This window comes from Delphinapterus leucas, chromosome 2, assembly GCF_059928025.1.
Source record: "Delphinapterus leucas isolate spDelLeu-1000000601 "Yukka" chromosome 2, BTC_Dleu_Yukka2, whole genome shotgun sequence".
NCBI classification, from domain to species: domain Eukaryota; kingdom Metazoa; phylum Chordata; class Mammalia; order Artiodactyla; family Monodontidae; genus Delphinapterus; species Delphinapterus leucas.
The window spans coordinates 106,771,279-106,790,839 of NC_143130.1; the positions used below are offsets into that span (position 1 = coordinate 106,771,279).

At 38.3% G+C, this 19,561-nt stretch overlaps 1 protein-coding gene across 10 annotated transcripts in view; it reads right to left on the reverse strand.

Moving 5' to 3' along the window:
• The window catches only part of LOC115803651 (sal-like protein 2), a 900,219-nt gene that overhangs the window by 821,302 nt on the left and 59,356 nt on the right, over positions 1–19,561 (reverse strand). For 8 of the 10 annotated variants that reach the window (XR_016391489.1, XR_016391490.1, XR_016391491.1 and 5 more), the window contains exon 2: positions 17,632–17,706. The gene's annotated coding sequence lies outside the window, so the exon portion shown is untranslated. Of the gene's footprint in view, positions 1–9,158; positions 15,773–17,631; positions 17,707–19,561 lie in introns of those variants that run through there. The other 2 variants (XR_016391495.1, XR_016391499.1) reach the window with 2 other exon arrangements.

Below are 19,561 nucleotides of genomic sequence, written 5' to 3' on the forward strand. Positions count from 1 at the left end.
ATTAAGGCAGTACCTAAGTCTCTTGTAGAGTAACAAATGTATGAAAAATTAATGACTGTGGGAAGACTAATACTGTGTCAGCCAAAGTGAAGTTCTCGGAGAAAGGAGAAGTTTTCAATCATTTTGCAATAAATCTCATGAAATTCCTCTCTTTTTCTAAATAAATTCAAGGTAGCACTTCAGAATTATATTTATCTTCATTAAAGTCACTGCCTTTATCTTATTCTGCCCTTGCACATTAAATGACACTAATTGACTCTCCACTTCCTTTTCAAACTTGACACGTCTTCTCGAGTCCTGAAACATTGCTCCCTTCTCCAGTTAGAGAAAGGGGTAGGACTCATCTTCTAAACCCCATTTCCATGTCAAGGACAGTCATTCATCAGCTGTTTTCATCTCATTTGTTTAAATCTTCCACCATTTCAACTATCAATAAAAGTTTAAATCTCTTCAGTGAAGTCTTAAGGTAATGAATCTTACATGGATTTCTGCTGATGAAGAGGCAATTTTATAGCAAGTTGTCCAGACATAAGGCAGTAAGGCACAAACCTGGCCCTGAGACCACGCTCCATGGATTCCAACCGGGGGAAAGACACAAAAGAGGATCAGCTCTAAATAAGACGGCGACTTTCAAAATAGGATCCCAATGGGAGTCAGAGGGTCAGCAGTGACCTGGAGGAATCCAGCAAAGGCCAATGACCACCCACCACCACACCCCCATAACTTTTTCTCTCCCCTTTGTCTTTCTTCTTGTCTCTCTTTCCTTCTCTTCTATTTGTCTTTGAGACCCAACAGAGTTCTCCAAAAGCCTAACGACCTCTACTAACCTCAGACATGGTTCCATTTCCAAAGCCTTATCAAGTCAATTCTAATTTCAAGCCCCCATTTCCTGATGAAGAACCAATGTTGACATTCCATGAGGTATAAACGAACTTTTAGAACATCTTTTGTTTTGTTGACAGTTGAAACGACAGAAAACAGAAGCAGTAAGATTTAGGCAGTGGTGTCTTGGTGTGTAGATAATCCTGACTCTGGCTAGAGTTGAAGCTGTCACTTTGGTTTTTTGCTGTGTCAAAAACTGTTCTTAGACCTAAGCTGTAGGTAAATAAGTAACAGCTAGGATCCATGATTTGGGGCCAAATAGGAGCAACCACTTTGGAAAGAGGGAAAAAGACTGCAAGTGCCAAGTGGCTTATATCAAATGCCTCTTGTATATCACTTCACAGCCCATCAGCCCCACTTTTTCTGTAGTCACTTTTGTGACAACCAGATTTCTGCAGGCTTCGTCCTGCTGGATGCACATGTAAGCTGTCAGCTATCCATGAGAAATGCGAAACAAATGAAGGGAGCCCTAACATTGCCCCAGATTATTGCCTTGAGTTTCCAGACCATTGCACAGGGAGGGGAAATTGAGTCACAACCCAGTGACTTCCCTGAGTTGAGGAGTCAGAGCTGAGATTGGAGGAGCTAGAGTTCATAGGACAGAATACCAGACAAAAGAGAGGTACACAGAGAGATAACCCTGGAGATCTGCAGAGAATACCCTCATGCATTCAGCAGAGTGCCTTGCAGGCATGTGGAAATATCCCAGGCTATGGAAAGAACCATCCAAAAGGATTAGAGGGAACAGTACCTCCTCAAGTATACCTAGAATTTAGAAAGGAGTTTATTACTTGATCATATATTCCTTAATTCTTTAATTAATAATTTCATACATTTCACTTTCTCTGGCTGTCATCACTGGCTCTCATCACTAATGACTGTTGGCCATTTCCAAACAATTAAGAAACAACTGGGTCTGATGGAGATAAATAGTAAAGACCAAAATAAATGTCACTCATCTATGGCACTGGCAAACAGTTACTAGTAAATCTAATTTTTTATATCAATAATACAATTTCCTTTAAAAACTAGATTTTATTGCTCACCCTTGAATTCATTTATGCATAATGTCGAGATAAATTTAAACCATGCTGACGCTTGTAAAAATGTGGCTTTGTATGATGTAAAGCTCTTATACTTAAATCAACCTCAAACCTCAGTTTTACTCATTTTAATGACTGAGTTCATTACACTATCTGTTGTGTCATCATTAAATTATTAAATACATTCCATATTTCCTCTCATTCTTCATCTTCTTAGATTGAGGATCCCTTATTCTTTGGGATCTTCCCATTATCCCTATGACCATTTTGTTATGTCTCTCTGGGCATTCTTTTTTACTTTAAAGAACAACCATCATTAATGGCTTCTGGAAAGGATTAAACATTATGTCCACATTGACAGTTCCACATGCTGTGAATCCTGCCTTCCCAAGGTAGAAAAACTATTTAACATAGTTCCCGGGCTCCATTGCAGCTAGGGTGCAGACCTGAGCCTTTAATTGGGAGTTGAGCCACATGAAGAATAGTGTAGGCAGGGAAATCACTTTTCTTGGTGGGAGGCAGTAGAGGCTGCATGGTTCTGGGGCTGGCAGCAATAGCATCATCCTCATTGGGCCAGAAGTAGTAACTTCCTGGTTGGGCCTGTTTGGCTGCATGTTCTGTGGCTGGTAGCACTGGAGGCTGCTTCCTATCCAGGACATTCAGCACCACCATCAAGTGGTCCTGTTATTAGCACAGGGACAGCAAGCTCCTTATCAGGCCAGTTGAATGGGTGGCTCTGGCCTTTGCTCTTAGAAGTCAGACCCAGAGTCTGTTTCCCCAGCCTGCCTAGTGATTCTGCAAGTCAGCTAATATCCCTTCCAAAATCCCTATCTGCTTAGATTAAGTAAAGCCAATTACTCTTTCTTTCTTGTCCTGTATCACACAGGCATTTCACAGTGTTTAGTCTGAAGCCCACCCTGGCTTTCATTTCAACATATTTTAAGCTGGGTATTAGAGCTGCTTAACCTTTTCATTGCAGCACACACTTGGCTCACCTTAACAAGGAATATTTGTGATGTTTTACAATAATTTCAGGTTCCTTTGCCTGGCAAAACAGTGACTATGAAAAAGAACAAAGTCTCTTTTAATGACTGGCCCAAGACATATCATGGAATGAAAGCACTGTGGATCTCATAAGCCAGATACCATAAGCATAATCTCCTGAAAAAAATTTTTTAAAGCTTTCAGTTGCTACGGATATGGGAATGAGACAAACTGAAGACTTTCCAAAGGCTTCTCTTGGAATGTTTTCACAATTTCACTAAATACCTTCACTAGATTTCTTTTTGACCCCAGAGCCAGTTAGGCCCTTAGATACAATGGGCCTTTGAATTTCAAGTTTAATTAAAGATCATTTTCCTCATTTAGTGGGAGTGGGGAGGCAGAACAAAAACTGAATTTAGAGCTTACATCAATGCCATTCTTACCAGGTCATATCAAATCAGAGTTTCCAGTCACTTGGTTAATCCTCACCCATTCTTTAAATCTGGAATTAAATGTCACTTCCTCAATGAGCACTTTCCTGCCCCCCCCATCTAAATTCGTCCCCTCTGTTTTATTGTTACAAAGAACCCTGTAATTTTTTTTTCCGAAACAGTAAAACAGGTTTTGCTTTATAGGCCTTATCACGATTTCTATGTATTTATGTGAGGTTAACTGTGCAATAAATATCTGCCTTTCTCATTAGCCTCTAAGCTTCACTGAATATTCTGTGTTCAAAATAGTGCCTGGCACACAAAAATGTGACTAATAGTTGATAAATGAATGAATCTGAGCCATCAGGCATCTATCTTACTCTGCGCTGGACTGTTCCTTAAGTGTGAATGTTCCCAGTGACACATCCATTAACTCAAATACTGATCAAAGAGGATTAGAAGCACATGAAGCAGTACCTCTGGGAGTCAGGCTGTAGCTCAATATGAGTGGAGACAAAAAATAAAGACCTTAAAAAGAATTCACACAAAGGTAGGTGTTACTATGGAAAACTGCAGAGAGTATGTTTGTATGCAGTGGGGACACAGAAACAATGTTAAACCAATCATCTCCAAACTTGAACCAGGCTGAGGTGAGAGATTGCAGTGGGACAGATCCTGAGAGACAAGGAGAAATTTTGGATTACAGACAATGAAATTTGCTTACACTTCTACTAATGTGTAGTAAGGAAATTAGCCTTGCCCAAAGACAGGCCTTTGTCCCAGCTCCTGGGAGGGAATCTCTAAACCCTGGAACTTCCAGAATCATAGGAAATGATTATAACAAATAAATGTCTTTGTTATAAATGGTTGGCCCCTTGGATCACACCTGATGGTTTCTGTTAACAAGATGACTCAGCTTGGGGCTGGCCTCACCCAGTAGTCTTAGGATGGGGGATTTGGCCATGCCAGAAAGACAGACCATATCAATTATGGTGGGGGCTTTGAGTTACATGATATGGATCAACCCTGAGACTCAGTTCAACCACGTAGCCAATTAATCAATCATGTCTACATAATGAAGCCCCAATAAAAACTCTGGACACCAAAGTTCAGGTGGGCTTCCTGGGCTGACAGTACTCTGTGAGTATTGTCACACACTGATGCTGAGAAGTTAACCCATCCCTGAGCACAATGGGAGCTTCAAGTTTGGAATCCTCCCAGACTGTCCTATGCATCTCTTACTTTGGCTGATTTTAATGTATTCTTTTCCTGTAATAAAAATAACCATGAGTATAATAGGTTTCAAAGCGTTCTTTGAGTTTTTCTACCATATTATGGAACCTAAGTGTGGTTTGCGGAAACCCCTAAACTTGAAGTTGTCAGAAGTAAGGATAGTGTTGTGTAGACTCTTCTCTTTAACTTTGTAGTTGGTTCCTAACTCCTTTCAAATGGGGTCAGAAGTTTTGGGTAGACTTGGCAGTCTGGAGGACTATGCCCTTAACCTCATAATCTGACCAATTCTGGTAGCTACATTTTGTATTGAGCAATTCCATATGCATAAAGTAAGTTTTATCTGTGTGATGCCTAAGCAACTAATTAATTATATCAAGAGAGTGAAAAACAAAGTTAAAAGTAGTTAACATGGGCAAAATAACTGGAAAGGGGAAAAAATGTCTAAATTTTGATGCTATGTGTATTGTTTGGAACACATGTATATGTGAGATAATAACCACTTTTAGATGTTTTCAACACACGGGCTGGCAACACCTAACAATAACAACTAGCATTTGTTAAGTGCTTACTGTTTAACAGTTTCTGTTCTGAGTGTTGTACACACACTAACTTATTTAATTCTCATAACAACTCCAGTTATTAGCCCAGTTATAGAAACTGAGGCACAAGGAGGTTAAATAATTTGTCCTAGGTTACACATTCCCAGGATTTGAATCCATACCATCTGACTCCATGGTTCATGCCTTTAACCAGTGCCTCATACAGTATCTCAGAAGGTAATCACTTACATCTTCTCTGATCTCGTAGAAAGGTGTTAGTAAACTGGTATCTTAATTCCAAATCCCAATTGTCTCTGTGACAAAGTAACATTTTTATATGAGCGGATGTGTATTTTATTTCACCCTGTGATGGGTATTTTATTCACCCTGTGATCCTTCTCACGTCAGGCAGGAAGTCCTGACTTGTATTGAAGGAGGTAGGAAACAATGAACACAAAAGAAAAAAGAACAATTCTCTGCTTTCAAGCTTCAAAATAAAATTTGGAAACTTTCTCTAGAAACAATAGAATGAAAGAAAAGGGGTTTGAGTTTGGGTTATAACCCTTGAGTTTAAAAAAGAAAATCTATGTCTTAAAAAAGATCTCTGAGAATATAGGTTGGTACAAACCCTAGATTTAATACAAATTTCTAGGTCTGTGGGAAATCCTAGGGATGATGGAGATAAAAGCAAGACAGTTAAGACATTGATGAGGATCTCCGTGTCCTACCTTCATACCCCCTCCCACCAGAGGGGTGGGAGGGTCAGTATGGAGCCCCAAAGAGGTTTGTAGGAAGCTGAGAATAGGAGACTTACCTAATTCCTGTCGGAAAGCCTGAGTGACAATATCCTTTTAAGTATCCACCAGAGCAGAGATAGCTGTGCTGTAGTGACAGTGGGCCCAGAGAGCCCAAGACAACCCCATTCTGCCAAATTGACGTTAGCACAGATGAATTTTCATCTGCACACAAAAGCACGGAAATTAACTGAGAGAGCCTTAGTGAATCTGGAAGGGTTTCAATTTCATGAAAAAGGACACAGAACATGTATATCAACAACCAGAAACCTAGAGGGACTCGGACATCTGGACACACAGAAACGATAATGCTGCAGGCCAGACCCAAAGCACTGCATCCCAGCAGGTACCAGCATGGGCCTGGTGCCCCCAACCAACACCAGGACACCACTAAGCCCTCTAGAACTTAGACATCATCCCAAGGATGGAGAGGGGGAAACCTAAACTGGCGGAGAAAATCCTTAATTGACTTTAAAAATTATGATCTAACTAAGAAAACCCTATATTTGCTTAAAGTAAGTTTTCTGATACCAAGAAAAATGGTTACTGGAGTTAGAAAGTAAGTCGTTATAGAAAATAAAGCTGTTGTGGTTTGTACATCTGAGCCAATTACAAAATGTTTGCCTGCTACGTCTCTAGTCACCAGATCAGCCATATTCAATGTCTTTTCTGCTCCTACAGAAATGACAAATGACTTTCACATATATTACATACCCCCTCAGGCCAGCCAAGGGTTATGTGCTGTTTCAAAGACTGGGAAACCAAAACACCACAACTGAAAACCGCCAACCTGGATACTTATTAAAAGAAATAGCTTGGGTTAGTATGAAATTTGGTGTAACCCTGAAATATGGGAATTTGTTACTAGAGGCACCAGAGGGACACATATTCCCTGTTAGGGGATCCTGCTGACACTATATCAGAATGAAAGCAGGGATTGGCAAAGAGTAGTTTCAAATAGGCACATAAACAAACATGGAGAAATAGTAAACACATAAGATAATTCATTCGGACACTTTTATATGCAGCATGTATAGGATTTAAAATAACATTTCCATATTAAACTGAAAACATTACTATGTAAATGCCACAACTAAACCAAATGAAAGAGTAAACACCAGCCTTGCAAACTGGTCTCCCTTAAGGGCACTCAAAGGCATAGGATTGCCTACTGTTCTCTAAAGAAATGTCCTCCTCTCTATCAATCTTTTCTGTTTTGACAGCAAACTCATTGACCAGCATATGTTTCGCAATTTCTGAACAATTGACATTCAAAGCCTAGCAAACATTCGTTCTGCACCTTCTCAGAAACCTCATAGGAGCCACTGTTGCCAATAAAAACACATCATAAATCTAACCCCCAAACTGCATCACTTCAAAAGGAGAATGGATGCCCCCATTCCCTACATTGTTTGTATACATCTGTGTCCATCTGTGTCGGGTCTCTCATTGAATCGGCTGTGCCAGCAGGAGGTCATTAATCAGCAGGTGAAGGCTAGCAAAAGTACAGAATGGCTTAGCAGAAAAATGGAGTCTTTTGTTATTCCCTATTGCCGCCTACTAAAATGTAAGTTGCTTGTTGATCTCATCACACTGAGTTATGTTTCTGTGAAGTGTTAAAAAGACCCAGCCTGCACATATTCTTGAAGTTCTGAAATAATGGCTCAGTGAACAGATATATACTTTCCCCCAGCAGCTCTTCGTGGAAATGAATTTTTAGGAGCCCCAAACATCCATGATTCAGCCCTGATGAAAAGTTAAGTTAAAACTAAATACCATTATTTTTTTGACAGAAGTTTTAGGAAGTTATTGACACAAGGACTTTTGAGACTGAAAGACACTGGGTTAACAAAAAGCCTTTGTTTGGTGAAACAAATTAAAGCACAGCCTCTAGGTATAGATGGCCTACGTGCAGATCCTTCAGATTTTAGCTCTGTGACCTTAAATAAATACTTCATTTCTCCACTCTTCCCTCTTTTTGAAAAACTGGGATAGTAAATAATAGGTACCTCATAGAGATGCCAGTGCCTGACACATAATAAGTGTTCGGTTTATGTTTGTTATTAGCTGCATATAGATAGAAAAGGGAAGCAGCGAATGCACAGTTACATACCAGTGACTATAAAAATAAGCTAAATTCATGTTTCGTATCTTATAATTATATAAAGTTTTCTGCTTACTTCTGTTAACTAAAAAGAGCAAGGAGCTTTCTTATAATATTGAAAATATTATCCTAATGGTTCCAAGCACTGTTAATTAGGAATGTTTATTACAGAAACTTCACTTGTTGGTTGTTTGTTAGAGAACCCCAATTATTGTACTTGTGAACTGTGTTTACCATGCAGCCTGCTCTGACTCACCAACCTTGTGATTAGTAAACAGCAAAATGTAGCACTGCTGATTTAGGTCTAATTTATTCAATCAATATAAAAGGACTGTGCAGATTCTCCTGAACTGGGAGCATAGCCAAAGGCATTCTTCATTGTTAAAATGAATTTTTTAAAACATGAGATGATTCTAACAAATTTATTTTAAATCACAATGCAATATCTCTAAATGAAAACAATATCAATATCTCTGTCTGACAGCACGGCATTCAACTTACTTTCAGATTTATTCAGTGTTTTCTCAATTTCAAAAGCACTTGAAAATCCATAAGGGGGGGCAGAATGTCTTTCTTCATTTTCAATAGTTACATCAAGGATGCTTTTCAAAAGTCTTTCATATTTATCATGCCTTCAACAAGTAACTCTTACCATACTCATAAAACCAGCTCAAGCTCACCCTATCCTTTTTCTGATCAGATACTGGGTTGTTTTCAGAGACAACAAAACAAAAGGCAAGTCATGCAGCTAAGGCATGTGCAGAGAAAGAATTTTGACTTCAAATAACACCAGGAACAAGAGTTTCCCCCAATCCCACCACGGAACTAAAGGACCGGGACACGACAAGCACAAGAGATTGACTTTTTCCTTTACCCATCTCCATATTATATGATGGTGACAGCCAGCATGAACAGTTTTTGTAATTTAGTGATAATAGTATTTTTAAGAAAAGTTATAATGGTAAAGCCTAAGTAAAGAGCTAAGGAATGTTTTGGAGTACCCGAAAGCTTCTGATTGAAGACACAAACAAGGTCCAGTGGTGGAAAAAACATGTACTTCGGATTCTGAGCTTTGCTACCATAGGGAGGTAAGGAGAGAGAGTAAGAGAAAGAGAAAGAGAGAGAGAGTTTATGTGCTTGTCCCATTAATTCTATTTCTACTAATTTAATTCATAGGAAATAATCATAAATGTGCATAAATAATTACATAGAAGTACAGTATTTTGTTGTAACACTTTTTATTATGTAAAAAACTGGGGGAAATATAAATATCTACCAGTAGTAGAATGGCTAAATAAATCATGGCAATTTCTATACAAATGCAGCCATTAAAGCCATACTAATGATCTGGAAATACTCCTGCTGTTAAGAGAAAACATATAATAAATAAACTGAATATACCACATTGTTACAACTTTGTAAATGTACATATATGAAGCTAAAACACTAAGCTGTTAACAAAGCTGCTCTCTCCTTTTTAAAAGGTGATCTTTATTTTCTTCTTCATATTTTCTCCGTTTTCCTATTATATGTAATAAATATGCATTCCTTTGAAATTAGAACTTTAAACATACTATAAATATTTTTAAGAAACCCTGGGAGAGGGAGAAGAGGCACATAGCAGAGAAATCAGTGGGGAAAAAAAACAAGAAAACCTGCACTTCCTTACCTCCCTGTGACGCTGAATTAGAAACTGTCAAGCAAGAGATATATATTTTACCAGGGGTATGAGACAACATAGAAGATAGTATAGAATATTTATACATACTGACTGAAATGATCCAGCAAGAGACAGAAACTGGTAATGCAGATGATGGAACCTAGCATTTTAAAGTCCTTGAGTTGGCAGAGGTGATGGGGTCCAGTACATGAATGGAGGAGTTGGCCTTAACGTAAGCAGGGAGGGTTCATCCATTAAATAGAAAGGCATAGAGCACAGCTTCAGAGGCAGTAGGGTTGCAGATTTGGAGTGAGAAGATGAAGAAGTTGTACTCTGATTGCTTCTATTTTCTTAGTGAAATGAGAAGGGAGCTTATTAGTTAAGTATGAAGCGGGGAGAAAGACGGTGTGAAATAGTCTAATACTGCCTGGGTTTCCTCATTCTCACTTCTATTTGCAAAGCAGTGAAAAATCCCCATACTCAAGAAACATTTTCTAAACACTCTTAACGGTTATCTATCCCTTTTTTTAAAAAGTGAAGAAATGAGCGTATAGAACAAGGGTTCCTGGCCATACTGAGCTTACATTCTTGTTGATGAAATAAAACACAAATGAGATGATAAGGAAATAATTCAGCCAACAAGAAAATGGTTTTCAATCAAGAGACTTACTAAATGAAACAGGTACACTATTTATGATACCAATAATAGTACCCCAAGGCAGTGGGTGTACTTATGTTCTCTATAGTTATCCTTCTGAAAGCTTTCATGGCCTGAAAGAAGGAAAGTTTATGTAGGTAAAGAATTAAGTCAGAGTGGATGCAGGCTCAGAGCCAGGGTGCTGAAGTTAAATGGAGGATGGTGGAATGAGGCCCATGTTAAAAACAGAGTGGCCCTAAGTCAGCCTGTGAGGAAAGAGCCAGGTCATACCCCAAGGGCCTCCTCCAGGAAGACCCCTGTTGGAAAGGAGCAGGCATCCAGGGTGTTGGCAGAGCCTATGCTTGGGCAGATCAACAACACAGTTAAGTCCAGGGGCCCCCAGATCACTCCTTTGTTTCTTCAGTCTGGTACCTTCCCTCTCTAAGCAGCACCCTACCATCCCCCTTTTCCCCTTTATACACACACACATACACACACCATTTATCATAATCATCCAGCAGGTCCTAACTTAGATATCAATTCTTCTGGGAGGCCTTTTCTGGGGGATATCCTCTTATGTGACCCTCTACCTACCATACCAGATCTAAGCTGTGTGAGATCAGTGACCTTGTGCCTCTTATTTATAGTGTTACCACACCAAACTTGGGTCCACTCACCCAACACACAGTAAAGCCAATCTACTGACATCAGGTTATGGTGAAGGAAAGTACAGTGTTTATTGTAAGTCTCCAAGCAAGCCTTACAGAAAAAGGACATTAGGTAAAATCTAAATAAATCTAATAAAGTATAGACTTTAGTTAACAAGAATGTCAGTATTGGTTTATTAATTGTGGCATGGTTACCACTGGAAGATGTTAATAAGAAGGGAAACTAGGTGTGGGGTATATGGAAACTGTGTAGTATCTACACAACTTTTCTGTAAATCCAAACTATTCTAAAATTTAAAGTTTATTTTAAAAACCTATAAAACTGCAGGTTTCATTTGACCTAATTTTTGTGGAGGGAGAATTATAATTTTATGTATAGCTGCATCATTATATATACATTAAAAAGTCTTGAACTGGGCTGTCCAATACTTATCCACTACCTACATGTGGCTACTGAACACTTCTAGTTCAAACTGAGATGTGCTGTAAGGGTGAAATATATACCAGGCTTCAAAGATTTAGTATGAAAAAATCAGTAATATTTTTTACATTGACCCCCTGTTGAAATGACATTGGGGGTTTATTGGATTAAATAAAATATATTATTAAAAGTAATTTTATGGACATCATCAGAAAATCTACATACAACAATAAATGCTGGAGAGTATGTGGAGAAAAGGAAACCCTCTTGCACTGTTGGTGTGAATGTAAATTGATGCAGCCACTATGGAGAACAGTATGGAGGTTCCTTAAAAAACTAAAAATAGAATTACCATATGACCCAGCAATCCCACTACTGGGCACATACCCAGAGAAAACCATAATTCAAAAAGACAAATGCACCCCAATGTTCATTGCAGCACTATTTACAATAGCCAGGTCATGGAAGCAACCTAAATGTCCATTGACAGATGAATGGATAAAGAAGATGTGGTACATATATACAATGGAATATTACTCAGCCATAAAGAGGAACGAAATTGGGTCATTTGTAGAGATGTGGATGGACCTAGACACTGTCATACAGAGTGGAGTAAGCCAGAAAGAGAAAAACAAATATCGTATATTAACACATATATGTGGAATCTAGAAAAATGGTACAGATGAACCGGTTTGCAGGGCAGAAATAGAGACACAGATGTAGAGAACAAGCGTATGGACACCACGGGGGGAAAGTGGCGGGGGGGGGAGGGGTGATGATGGGATGAACTGGGAGATTGGGATTGACATGTATACAATAATATGTATAAAATAGATAACTAATAAGAACCTGCTGTATAAAAACAAAAAAATAAACTTTTTTTAAAAATTAAATTAATTTCATTTATTTATTTATACTCTCTTTTAACGTGGCTAGTAAAACATTTTAAATTATGTGTGTGGCTCACATTGCATTTCTATTGATAGCAGGGGCAATTTCTATTTTAGCTTTCCTTTTTTCTAAATTTTCTTCCATAAATATGTGTTCCTTGTATAATAAAAAAATAGTAATAAAAATAAAAAGATACAAAGAACTACTACTGTGAAATGTCACACTAAATGATGGAAGCACCAAGCAGAAAGGTCAAGCCATAGAGTCCTTCCATTAATTAATTATTCAGTCATTCATTTGAATATACATATATTGAGTATCCTATGTGCAAAGCATTGGGACAGTTGCTAGGAATAGAAGCACATAAAAGATGAGCTGTAATTATTTCCTTCAAGGAGTTCACAGTCTACTTGGGAAGCTAGGCTCATAAATAAAATATAAGAACACAATGTGGTCAGTGACACCATGACGATTTCTATACAGTCAACTCTCTTCTCCTTCCTGCTTTAAATGCTGCTGTTTTTCTGGCTCCAACCTTAGTCTACTTCTCTGCCCACCCCAGGATTGCAACTAATACTTATATGCTCATGACTAGTATGCCTCTGACCTTGATGTGGCCATAGGTGCAAGCTGAAAAAGATGAGACACTTAAGATCCATGGGAATCTGAGCCCCTTGCTCATGCCATTTACATGTACCTTCAAGAAATGCTCAAGCCTGATCTTATATATACCACTCCCATGCATGCCCAACTTTATGGTTTTGTGGGTTCAAGCAACACCCACTTCATATTAGACATTTCAGATCACATGGTAACTTGGTTGTCCATGATCAAATATTTAGGGTCTACTAAGACCGAGTAAAAATCCAAGAGCTGTTTCTCAAAAGGAGCATATTTATCTGCAGAGTATGGTATGGCTTTGCTCCCAGATCCTAAAAGTCTGCTCTGTAATTCATCTAAGAGGTCTGCCCAAGGCTCAGGAGACACGTTAAGAACCAATGAATTGTCTGGGTCATACAACCAGAGTGGCAGATAAGCCTGAATAGCAGCCTGGACCTGTTGCAGAGCCCTCACTTTTTCTGGGTCCTATCAAAATTGGAAGCCTTTCAGATTGCCCAATAAATAGGTCTATGCTATAACAACACACCCAATAAGGTATATGTTACCTCCAAAATCCAGTGAGGCAGACTAAGTATTGTGACTCTTTCTTAATGGTAGGAGGACCAGATATAGCAACTTGACTTTAACCTTAGAAGAAATATCATAACTTGTCCCAGACCATGGAAACCCAAGAAAGTTCATTGTAGAAGTAAATCCCTAAATTTTTCTGGGACTTATTTCCCACCCTCTGGCATATATGTGTCTTACCCAGGTGTCTAAGGTACTTGTTACCTCATGCTCCCCTGGTCCATCGAGGTAGTGGACCCATGTGGTGTCTTGTGGAATGGGGAAGCAATCATTTCTTTGTGGAATAGAGTCGGACTGGGTTGGAGAGTTGATATACCCCTGAGGTGAAACATTGAAAATATATTTCTGGCCCTTCCAGATTTAAAAACTAATAATAATAAATTAAATAAAGTTGCTTCAGGCAGTCTCTGCTAACAGGTATATATAGAGAAAAAATTGATTTTCCATATCAATATGGAAATTCCAAATCAAATGTCAAGGGATTTGTTGATTTACTCCAGCAAAGAAACTACATTTGGAACAGCAGCTGCATTTGTATTCACCATCTGATTAAGTTTACAATAACCCTTTGTCATTCTTCAAGAGCCATCTGTCTTCTGCTCAGGCCAATTAGACGTGTTGAATGGAGATGTGTTGGAAATCATCAACCCTGCGACTTTTAAGTCCTTTATGGAGGTACTAATCTCTACAGTTTCTCCAGGAATGTAGGATTATTTTGGATTTACTATTTTGGAATTGAGAGGCAGTTCTAGTATCTTCCAGTTGTCCTCACTCATCAGATAACCAGTATAGTGATTCTACCATTTGTTGAGTGTGTCTCTTTCAATCAAGCATTCTAGAACTTGGGAAATAACCATAGGGTGAGTTCAGAGCCCAACTGCATATACTGTGAGATGGACCTGAACCAAAATACCAGTAACCATTCAGCCTCAATAAACCCCTACTCTGATAAACAGACAAGAGTGGCTTATTTTGTTTCCAAGATTTAGTATCATTTCACAGCCAGTGTCCAGAAATCTCCCAAAAGTCTGGTTATTTCCCTTCCCCAGTGTACTATAATCTTGGCAAAGAGTTGCAAGTCTTTGGAGGGAAGGAAAGAGAAAAAATTTACAGTATAAACTTCTGGCCATGTAAATATAAATTAGAAAAACCTTGTAATTCTTTTGACATGTATAATATCTCATTATTTTGTACCTGTGCCCATGAGATCTTAAGTCTGGCTACAGATATAGAAGCAATGAAAGTGCTGGAGGTGGGTCTTGAGAAGTCTCAGCATTTCCCCACAGAATAGGTGGGTCGTCACAGGTACTCCAAGCAAAGGGAGACTAACCTCCTCACACAGGGGAAGAAAGTCTGCTTCCACAAGCAAAGGAGGCTGAGGGCCTCCTAGGGCCTCAGTTTTATCAGAATCTGCCCACATGTTGCCATCTCAATTTTCAGGGTCCTAACTTTACGTCAATCAATGCCCTAATTTTAACAATAAGAGAGTTTGAGTTAACTTGTTATTGTAATCCCCCTACTCATGGGATTAGTCTTTGGTTGGGTTTTCAGAAATATCAGACCCTGCAGCTATGAGAAATAAGTATCTCTTTCAGGGCAGTCACAGAAAATTTCTAGTTCTTTGCCTGGACCTTGGGTTGAAAATGTATTACCCCAAGTTCATTATTTTCTTTCCCTAATTTCTTTATGGTACTTAGAAGCAACCCACAGTCCTTATACTCTTTATTTCCACTAAATTATTCAGTGACAACAGCTACCTGGTAACCCAGCACTTTCTTCTATAGGCACATAATGTTAGGGACTACTAGTGTCCCATTTACCAGTGGCAATGGGGTCATTACACCTAGCAAAATCAGAGAATCAATACCAACTCCCTATCTTGAACGTTCTGTTCCACTGAATCCGTTTCAGATCAATAACTGTACCACTTAGAGTCAGCCAGGTTAGCAGAACCCCTGTGAATGATGTAGAATAAAGGAATAAGGATTCATTATAGGAATTAGACCTTACAAATACAGGAGGAGCTGGAGAAGCGAAGCTCTGGAAAAGGGAGTCAGGGGATCAGAAAAGGGGTCATTAACCTGCCTGCCTGAAGCAGTGGCACAGAGGGATGAGTTGGGGCTTGAAGGAAAATCTAAGAACCTAAGCACTTTCAGCTATCAAAATGGAATTGTGAAGAGAGACTCATTGAGAGGTGTTTGGAAAGCTGTTACCTCTTCGGTGGATATACAGTCAGGCATCTGATGATGGGCCTGGGGTCACTGTTGGTTGGCAGAACCAAAAGTCAGAAAGATTAGCTGGAATAGAATGGAGGAGAAAAAGGACAACGTGGGGCCTGCCTGGAATCCCTGTATCTATCATTGTACCTGATCACAGTGACCGTCTAAGAGTGTAATAGAGCAGAACAAATCTGGCTCCATATTGTATCTGCTTATTTTACTTTAACCTTTGTATTCTATTACTTTTGCTTCAAGTCAAGAATATTGCCTATAGCCTGAAATATATAGTATAACCCATTCTCAAGGTGCTGACTTTTAAAGGTATAACACTTTTCCATTCATACAGAGATAAAAAGTTGCAGAACACCGAATAACGTTTGTCTTGTTGGAGGTTTATGGGAACATTGTGACTGGACCTCCCTGGACAGCTCAAGAACAAAGGACTCTGGCACCAAGAAGCTTGCAGCAAGTAACCACACCACCAACGCCACCCCTTTAAGTGTAAGAGAAACCTGAATTCTAACTTGGGGAAGATGGTTCTTTGGGACACTAGTCCATCATCTTCCCAAATTGCTGGCTGTCTGAATAAACTCTCTATTCCTTGCCACGGGAACACATCTCTCGATTTATTGGCTTGTCACATGGGGAGTAGTATGAGCTTGGACTCAGTAACAAGAGGAATTATTACTGCTTCTCTTCCGCCTTCCAAATCTTATGCAATTCCATCTTTGGGCCATCTCTAATGCAGAGTTTCACATGGAAGAGGATTCTGAGAACAACAGTCGTCTGCTTAACCAAGTTGACCAGCACTCAATAAAGTGCTTGTCCCACTGGTGACCTTGTGACTGTGGATGAGCTGTGATTTGGGAGATTCCTGAAGATGGCAGTCTGGGTGCACAGAGAACTTTCCTCTCAAAGGCTCAAATGTCAGCCTGGATTTTCTGGGAGTCCTTTTGGAAACAGTGAAACTAAAGAAACACTATAGGATATGATGAACAAACAGTGAAACTAAAGAAGCACTATAGGATATGATGAACAAAAGGCTCATTTTCTGTATCCAACCGACCTGGTCTTCCCAGATGCGGGCAAACACCAAAGGAGAGTGAACACAATCCCAGAATTTATAGGGCTCTATAAATTCTAAAAGACAGAGAACTTTATTATGAACTATTTACACAGACAGTGCTTGCCTTTCAGCAATTCAGGCAGGATCTTTGCAAACGAGAGAGAGAAGGAGAGAGGGAGAGAGGGAGAGAGGGAGGGAGGGAGGGAGGGAGGGAGGGAGGGAGGGAGAGATAGAGATAGAGATAGAGATAGAGATAGATAGAGAGAGAGAGAGAGAGAGAGAGAGATGGAGTAGAAAATTCATAACGCAGCTCAACGAAGATGCTTTCCTCTTCTAGCACATCATGGTTCCCCAGCTCATAGTCCCAGCTGCCCACCTCTGTACAACAGTCACACAGCAATCCCCTCAACACCTGCCTCCTGCACCTGCATTCTATGATCTGGGCTCCACTTCATTCCCTGCCACGGACCCTGGTCACAGTGGTAGAGCCAGAGAACAGAGGGAAAAAAGTATCTGCAAAAGGAAACTCAAAGTTTCCAACACCACAGCCATGTTCCTCAACTGGAGTCAGATACAACTCTTCTAAAGGACAAATAATTTTCACAGACCCCAGTGTTAACTATGTTACTTTAACATAACGCTACTTAAACATGTAGAAACATAAATTGGTGTTTAAATGCCACGTGCTTATTATTGCTTTTATACCAACTATAAAACAATGCAAGTTAAACATGCACAAAACGTCAAAACCAATAAAACTTTAACGATTTTAATTTAATATAATATATGATGTTTTGCTGAAACTAAATCATCAATTTTGAGTTGAATAGATAAATATATATATATATACGTGGAGTTGGGTTTTACTTACCAATTTGATTCTTCTGATTTTCATCATTGTTATTTCTCCTTTCACATTGAATTGTTAATCCATTCTCTTGATGGGCTGATAAATTTAATATGCACAAGAGTACAATATTAAAAGGAATGTTTTCAACTTTTAATGGAACTTTATTATGTAATGACTAGTACACCTATTACTAAGCAACAGTAGCTAAATGGTTTATACAAAAGATGAACTCTACACAGTATAGCCATGTGAATGATGAATAAGGTACAAATCATACATTATTTTACATGCTTATAGGATCCAACTTGTGATAATTCCATTTTCTCATAATTGTTTCCTATTCAAATTACCTGACATCGCTTGCCCTTCATTTAGTGCTAATATTACTGAAAACGCAAAAGAGGGCATTGGAGTCTTGCTGCAGTATTTGCTTGTAAGATCAACATTAAGATAAGCCCCAACGTGATTCAGTTGCATTTTATAAGAAATATGTTTCTTACAATCTTGCATATAATTCAAAGCTGATTTTCCCACAAGAAAAAAATGGGGAATTCGTTTACAGAACCAATATATCTACAACTTTGCAACATACTTCTGCTTTGATGATGCTCTTTATTTGCTTAGTATTATCTATAATATTGAGCAATTGCTCTTCTTTAAATTAATGATAAAGTGTATTAAGGAGTCGTTGGGCTTTCTTCATGGCGCCAAATTACAGCTAATATCTGTCTAAAAACAGATATTTGGGCGTACATTTTTCAGCATGAGCTTTCATACCAACTCAATGAATGCTAATATAAAAAGACATAAAACAATTTTTAAATGTTTAGTGACTGTTAAAAATACTAGCATTAAAGAAACCAATATCTCTTCCAGCTATTTTCATAAAGCAAAAAGTAAAACACGACAGACTAACAATGAATGTCTGGTTACTTCCGTTACAAGCTAGAGTGGCGCCACCATGTGGCAGGAGTAAAAACAAGTTTATTTTAGTTCAACTGAGATTACACAAATCTTATGTTTGGTGAGAACTACACTACAAATTTTGCTCATAATATATGGGTTATTAATTTTTATATCACACCACTTAAATTTCACATAGCTTATGGGATCCAATTGCATGTTTTAGACTGTTGAAAACACATTTTTAATTCTCATAAAGACATGAAAACCCATAAAACTTCCAAAGATACATATATTTCAAATATGATAAATACAAGTATAAATAACTTTTTAAAAGCAGTTTTGAAATAATTCCTGTTACTATTATAATTTCCATACAGGTCTTGGAACTGTCTTAAAAGTAATGATAATTTTGTCTCTGTAAAAAGAACACTATTCAAAAACGGGACAATAACTTAATAAAACGTGGAATACTGTTTTTGTCACTACCATATAAAATTCATAAGTTCTTTGCTTCCTAAATTCTTCAATCAGAAATTTAAATAATCTAAATTCCTGATATATTTAAGACATAATTTATTACTTTGTTAATTTATTTGTTAAAACAGCATAATGTAAGCTGATTGTTAAAATTAGTTGAAACTAAATTATAACTTTTTAAATTCCGTAGGAAATTATCTCAGTATTAAGTACTCAATATCACGGCTCATGGGAATAAGGTGACTACTGTTTTCCTTCTACTCTTTTGTATTTTCCAAATTTTCCATATAATAAGTATATATTAATTTTATGATGAAAATGAAATTTCTAAAAGAATAAACATTCACGTTAGGAGAGAAATAACAAAATCAGCTATTTAGGGTATAACATTAATAAAAGGAAATTAATGTACTATTTTACCCTGGTACTGAGAATAGGAGAGGCTAAGGTATCTTTCCTACCATAACAAGAAAGCCTATGTTAGTAAATATTAATATTGGAAATGAACATACTCTGTGATCCAGCAATTACTGGGTCCCAGTCTTAGCATTACCCTTATTGTAAAAGA